This window comes from Penaeus japonicus, unplaced genomic scaffold (genome assembly GCF_977035675.1).
Source record: "Penaeus japonicus unplaced genomic scaffold, GWHDUDI00000001_assembly GWHDUDI00000005, whole genome shotgun sequence".
NCBI classification, from domain to species: Eukaryota; Metazoa; Arthropoda; class Malacostraca; order Decapoda; family Penaeidae; genus Penaeus; species Penaeus japonicus.
In genome coordinates this window covers 9,952,514-9,960,013 of record NW_028234407.1, presented here as the reverse complement: position 1 = coordinate 9,960,013, position 7,500 = coordinate 9,952,514, and the positions used below count along the sequence as shown (strand labels likewise).

General features: G+C 37.8%; 1 protein-coding gene across 4 annotated transcripts in view; it reads left to right on the top strand.

Annotated features, from left to right (window-relative positions):
• The first annotated feature begins 4,307 nt into the window (after positions 1-4,307).
• The window catches only part of LOC122266453 (uncharacterized), a 46,393-nt gene continuing 43,200 nt past the window's right edge, over positions 4,308-7,500 (top strand). The window contains exon 1 of one of the 4 annotated variants that reach the window (XM_043036215.2): positions 4,308-4,442. The gene's annotated coding sequence lies outside the window, so the exon portion shown is untranslated. The remainder of the gene's footprint in view (positions 4,443-7,500) is intronic. The other 3 variants (XM_043036217.2, XM_043036219.2, XM_043036216.2) reach the window with 3 other exon arrangements.

The window sequence follows — 7,500 nt, the reverse complement described above, 5'->3', positions numbered from 1 at the left end:
TAGATAGAGATAGAGTGAGATATAGATAGATGGAGATAGAGTGAAAGTTAGATAGATAGATAGACAGAAAGCGAGAGAGAGAGAGAAAGAGAGAAAGAGATAGAGAGAGACAAAGAGAGAAATAGAGAGAGAGAGAGAGAGAGAGAGAGATCGGTAAAGTGAAAGTGAGCGATAAAGAGACCTACGGATAGACAGGGAAAAAGTGTACAAGCGCTCGAGACAATAAAATTTATTTCTACATAGATAGATCAATGATGGCATGGCCGGTTCGTCATGGGATACTACTCTCCGCTGGTGTTGTACTCATGTCCTCTTATCAGGGAGAAAGAGGGAGAAGGAGACAGATAGGTAGATAGAGAGTGTGTGGAAGAAGAGGGAGAGGCTGGATAGGTACATAGAGATAGATAGATAGATAGATAGGAAGATTGATAGATATTTAGATAGATAGATAGATAGGTAGATAGAAGGAGAGAGAGAGTTAGAGAGAGAGAGAGAGAGAGAGAGAGAGAGAGAGAGAGAGAGAGAGAGAGAGAGAGAGAGAGAGAGAGAGAGAGAGAGAGAGAGAGAGAGAGAGAGAGAGAGAATGGAGAGAGAGAGAGAGAGAGAGAGAGAGAGAGAGAGAGAGAGAGAGAGAGAGAGAGAGAGAGAGAGAGAGAGAGAGAGAGAGAGAGAGAGAGAGAGAGGAAGCACCTGTGCCTGTCACAAGTGATAAATGACCCCCAAGGATCATGTCGCCCAGGTTGAACTGGAACCGCGCCGCTATTGACTTAATGAGACTAATATTATTGATCGACGAATAATGATTCTATTCGAAACCTTGACGCACTACTTTGATTTACAGACGCAAAGAAAAGCTCGCAATAAACACAGACAAAGCCGACTGGAATATACAATTACTTCGGTTTTATGTACTAAGCTACTATTGTTTACATTGGAACACAGCATCCTATTAAAACAAAATCGCATTTAAGCCCGTCGATTCATGCATGTCCGTTGCAGATGAGGTAAAAAAATAGGGATGCAACACTTATGCTAGCATTAGAAAGAAAATTGTGTATGATTATCAACATAGAAGTGCGATGATTACTAAGTCCCAGTGCCCACCAGACGTCTTGATGTAAACATAATCCAGCACCTGAGGACTCCTTTAAGAAACTGGAAGTCTAGCGGAGAAAGGCATAGTTCATGAGGTACTGGTGGCATCCATATAAAGGTGCAGCAACAGAAAGAAACAGTAGATTAGGACAGGCATAGTATGTCACTAAAACAGTTAAACCTTCAGCCCTTGTCGAAATACAAAGGCTGAAGGAATATATCAAAATTAGAAACGATGTTTAAAAATCGGCACTCAGACAGCCTTATTCTGCTAAGTTTTAAATGTGAAATCCAAATTTGGCTACATTTCTATGTTGTATGGATCTAATATGCGAATGTGGACTTAGCAAGAGACACATGCTTCCTTTAAGCACATGTATCCTCATAAGGTACACAGGAAGAAACTGGATGATCTATTCTCGAGTCTTGGCCCTCTGACCCGGGTGTGAGGTTCCTTCTCTGTCCCTTGCTTGGATCCTGCCTCTCTGACCCGAAACACAACTTTTATTTCCTTGGGAAAGAGGTCACATTGACTCCTCTCCTCTACCTTTCCTACACAGCAGCTTCCGGTTTTTCCAAGAAACAGTTGGTTTTACTGTAAATATCAATTGTACAGAACACAAGTACATGACAATGCAAATAACCAAACTAATGGGTTAACAATAAAATAAAGAAGTTAGCATAAAAATGAATGATAGGGACTTGAAGTTTAATGACTTACAAGTGTTCAGAGCAAGGACAGATAAGAGCTTCCCAGTTCATCGTCCGGAAAAGAAAGGAAACAGCTGGACCAAGGAGGTCGTCTTATGGTCTCCTGGACGACCACAACACGGCACATTTCATAACAAAAATATTTGTGAAAAATATCACAATCACGGAGCAGGAATGTCAACCGCCAAACCTCTACTTTATTTATATTAAGAATCTAACAAGAAATCGCAGCAGAATAGGTAATTCACAGCCAAACAGAACAGTCAGTAGTCCGAGCATGTGTCTTCGGGTAGTTGGATGTTCTGCTGCGAGAGGCAACACTTGCAGGGCGCAATGTTGTCATATGATCACGAAAATTTTTGGAATCTGATTATTCACGTAACGTCATGACGTCAGAGGATGATCGCGTGATCCCAGAATGCTTGAATCTGATTACGGTGCGAGGGGGAAAGATGGGATAGGTTGGTAGACAGGTAAGAGAGATAGAGATAGATACGTAGAGAGAGGGAAAGAGAGAGCGAGCGAGAGAGAAAGAGAAAGAGAGAGAGAGAGAGAGAGAGAGAGAGAGAGAGAGAGAGAGAGAGAGAGAGAGAGAGAGAGAGAGAGAGAGAGAGCAATTGTGAGAGTGAGAGACAGATAGGGAGTAATAAAGAGATTAATATTGAAAGAGAGATAGAAAAAGAGAAAGAAAAAAGAAAGAAAGATAGATATAAAGATAGAGATATCGATGTGAGATAGATGGAAAGATATAGAGTGATAGAGTGATAGATAGATAGATAGACAGATAGATAGAGATAGAGTGAGATATAGATAGAAGGAGAAAGATTGAAAGTTAGATAGATAGATAGAAAGCGAGAGAGAGAGAGAAAGAGAGAAAGAGATAGAGAGAGACAAAGACAGAAAGAGAGAGAGAGAGAGAGAGAGAGAGAGAGAGAGAGAGAGAGAGAGAGAGAGAGAGAGAGAGATCGGTAAAGTGAAAATGAGCGATAAAGAGACCTACGGATAGATAGGGAAAAAGTGTACAAGCGCTCGAGACAATAACATCTATTTCTACAGGAATAGATCAGTGATGGGAAACGCCGGATGAATTCTTATGGTGACAGTTCCAATCCGGTGGACGTCAGGAAGAACCCCCCCCAAAGAAAAAGAAGAAGAAGAAAAAAAAAAAGAAACATGTAAAGGTTCACAGGTCACACGACAGAGTAATATCTATCCTTTTGCAGATTGCATGGCCGGTCCGTCATGGGATACTACTCATGTCCTCTTATCAGGGAGAAAGAGAGAGAAGGAGAGATAGATAGACAGATAGAGATAGATAGATAGATAAAGAAAGAGAGAGAGAGAGAGAGAGAGAGAGAGAGAGAGAGAGAGAGAGAGAGAGAGAGAGAGAGAGAGAGAGAGAGAGAGAGAGAAGGTCGTGTCACAAGGCAGAGAGAGAAAAAAAAAAAAAGAGAAAGAAGAGACAGACCGACAAACAGATAGATAGATGGAGAGAGAGAGAGAAAGAGAGAGAGAGAGAGAGAGAGAGAGAGAGAGAGAGAGAGAGAGAGAGAGAGAGAGAGAGAGAGAGAGAGAGAGAGAGAGAAAAGAGAAAGAGAGAGAGTGAGAGAAAGACAGATAGATAGATGGAGAGAGAGAGAGAGAGAGAGAGAGAGAGAGAGAGAGAGAAAGAGAAAGGAGAGACAGACCGACAGACAGATAGATAGATGGAGAGAGAGAGAGAGAAAGAGAAAGAGAGAGAGAGAGAGAGGGAGAGAGAGAGAGAGAGAGAGAGAGAGAGAGAGAGAGAGAGAGAGAGAGAGAGAGAGAGAGAGAGAAAGAGAGAGAGAGAGAGGTAGATAGATGGAGAGAGAGTGAGAGAGAAAGAGAGAGAGAGAGAGAGAGAGAGAGAAAGAGAAAGGAGAGACAGACCGACATACAGATAGATAGATGGAGAGAGAGAGAGAGAGAGAGAGAGAGAGAGAGAGAGAGAGAGAGAGAGAGAGAGAGAGAGAGAGAGAGAGAGAGAGAGAGAGAGCGGGGGAGAGAGAGAAGAGAGAGAGAAAGAGAAGGAGAGAGAGACAGACAGGAGATGGAGAGAGAGAGAGAGAGAGAGAGAGAGAAAAGAGAGGGAGAGAGAGAAAGAGAGAGAGAGAGAGAGAGAGAGAGAGAGAGAGAGAGAGAGAGAGAGAGAGAGAGAGAGAGAATGAGAAACAGAAAGAGAGAGAGAGAGAGAAAGAAAGAGAAACAGAAAGAGAGAGAAAAAAAAGAGACAGAGAGAGAGAAAGAAATAAAGAGAAAGAAAGAAAGAGACAGAGAAAGAGAAAGAAAGAAATAAAGAGAAAGAAATAAAGAAATAAATAAAGAAAAAGATAAAAAACGAAAAAAAAAAAAAACTCTAAACAAACGAACAAGAAGCTCAAAAACCCTATAAAGATAAAACCCAGCAAGGAGAGCCACGTGTTCAAAAACTACTTATACATTTAGATGTGGAGGCTATGAACTGATGCTACAGGTGTTCACATGAGCCAGCGAGTGTCTATTCCCGCGACACATGTTGAAGATCGGCCACCAACCCAGTCATATGTGAGCAGTGCTAAGAGATCCACGGTGCATTTCCGAAGTGCAGTAAAAGCTCCTGAATAGAAGGAAAAAAAGTTAGTATTTTGTTGTTTATCGTTTGGTTTTTTTAAGTTCTCGTGATGGATCTTGGCGGGTTTGTGGGTTTAGGGGGATTTGAGATTTTTGATTGAGGTAATGTTGGATATGTATGGTATGGTACTTACACGTGTATATGTACACATGCATTGCGACAAGCACACACGCTCACATAGACACACACATACATACACAAATACACACACATATATACACTTACACACAGGCACACACATGTATACACACACACACACACATAAACATGCACTCTCGCAAGGTATGATATTCATTGGAAAGATGAATAACTAACTCGCACACGTATAATAATATACTTACGACACACATATGTACATGCATTGCCACACATAAGCACCCCCCTCCACACAAAACGATACACAAGCCTATGCACATGCATTCACAAACACACACACACAAACACACACACACACACACAAACACACACACACACAAACACACACACACACAAACACACACACACACACACACAAAACACACACACACAAAACACACACACACACAAACAAAACACACACACACACACAAAACAGACGCACACAAAACACACACATACTAAACACACACTAAAATGCACAAACAAAACACACACACACACAAAGCACAAACACAAAACAGGCACACAAAACACACACACAAAACAGGCACACACACAAAACAGGCACACACACACACAAACACAAACACACACCCACACAAACACACACACACAAACACAAACAAACACACCCACACAAACACACACACACACACACAAACTCAAACACACACCCACACAAACACAAACAAACACACACCCACAAACACACTCAACATAGACATTATATCTACCAGGAAGATCAGGAACAGAACAAAAAGACCAACCACAACAAAACCAGCAATAGACGTGGATGAACATGCTGTAGTATATATATATACATTGTTATTACTTTATAGATATTCTTATTACTGATGCTTCGGGTTAGTAATATCAGTATTCTTGTTATCGTTATAGTGATAACAACAGTGAACAGCATAACCTGTACTAGCAATGGTATGCAACAAAACAACAACGGTAGCGATATTGATGATAATGATAAAGATACTAGTGACAGTAATGATAGTAATGCTATTGACGGTAACAATAGCAATACTGTGTATAATAACAATGTCAATAATGATAATGATAACGGTAATAATGATAACGGTAATGATGATTTTATTTTTGATTATGGTAATAGTGAGTATAACAGTGTTGATATTGATAATGATGATAATGAAATTAATGATTATGAAAAGAAATTACCATAATCATCATATCATAATAATGATAATGATCATATGAGGATGATGATGATAATGTTGATTATAATGATAGTAAAGATAATGATGATAATAATGGTGATAATGGTAATGATAATGATAACAATAATGTAATGATAATACCGATTAAATGATAACAAAACGAATAACTATAAAGCAGAAAGGATAACAATAGCAATAATAATAATATTGATAACAAAAATGATGATACTCTGAAATTCAAGATGATGATAGTAATAATGATAATGACAGTAATAATAATAACGATGACAATAGATAATGATGTCGATGATAATTATGATGATGATAATGGCGTTACTAATGTTATTAATAATAAAGATTATAGTAATGTCAATAATGATAGTAATGATAACAATAATAATGATGATAATAATAATAACAATGATATTAATGATAACAACAACAATGATAAAAAAACACTAACACAGAGATGATTATAGATATAATAACAACGATAATGATACTCCTAATGATGCCTCTTCTGATGAAGATGATGGTGATGATGATAATAATAGTAATACCAATAATGACGATTCTAATGATGACGTAATGATAAGGGTAATGACACTGACAATGAGAGTAATGATTGCGGAATTTTGCTCACATTACCGCTGATGATAATGATAATAGCATTTGAAAGATTAGGACGAGCAATGATAACAATTATCATCTTTATTATTGTTATAGTTATTATTATTATCATCAAAGATATACTACTATTACTACTACTACTATTACTACGAAGAACGATGATAAAAATGATTATCATTATTTATGATAATATTAATATTCATAACTTTGATAAATGTGATGATGATGATGATTGCAATAAGAATAAAATTAAGCAAATCACCATTTAAAAGTCCACTTTCGAAATACGTCAAATATTCAAGAGAAAATAAAATCTGGCAACTCATCATCTCCGTGGGTCGAGCTGATTGGTTGCCATGTGCCATTACTGTGGCTGATGGTAGTTGCCATAGAGTTACATCTATGATATCGGCGATTTTTTTTTCCTGTAAGATCCTGAAGTGAAAATACTTACATAGTGTATATTTTCTTTACGATTGTGTGTGTGTGTGTGTGTTTGTCTGTTTGTTTGCGTGTGTGTGTGTCTGTGTGTGTGTATGGGTTTGTATGTGTTTGTGTGTGTTTGTGTGTGTGTGCGTGTTTGTCTGTTTGTTTTTGTGTGTGTCTATGTGTGTGTGCGTGTGTGTGTATGTGTATGTATGTGTATATGCGTGTGTGTGTTTTCTTTTTAGCAAATCTATAAATTTTCAGTATGCGCGTTTAAAAGTCTTTTTTTTACTAGTGATTTTGTCCATGTACTTTTGACTCCAAATATGTTGCTAGAATAAAGTTCCCTTCTCCGGATCATCTCTGAATTTAAACGAATTTCTTCCCTCCTTAATTATTCCTCCACTGTCTTCTTAATTTAATCTTGTTCAATGGATATTGAGTTATTTTTTTCAAACGATTTTTTAAAAATTGTACATGGGTCTGGTATTTACTCTATTTGTTTATTTATGTTGTTATATTTAATCACATGCTTTATTTTATTTTGAGTTCATTTTTGTTTTTGTTTTCCTATTTCGATGTATTTTTTTCTTTGAAAATTTGATATCATTGAAAAATTTCTCTCTGTCTATCCTTTTTTTTCCCTCCTACGTTTGGTTTTCTATTTTTCTAAAAAAATAT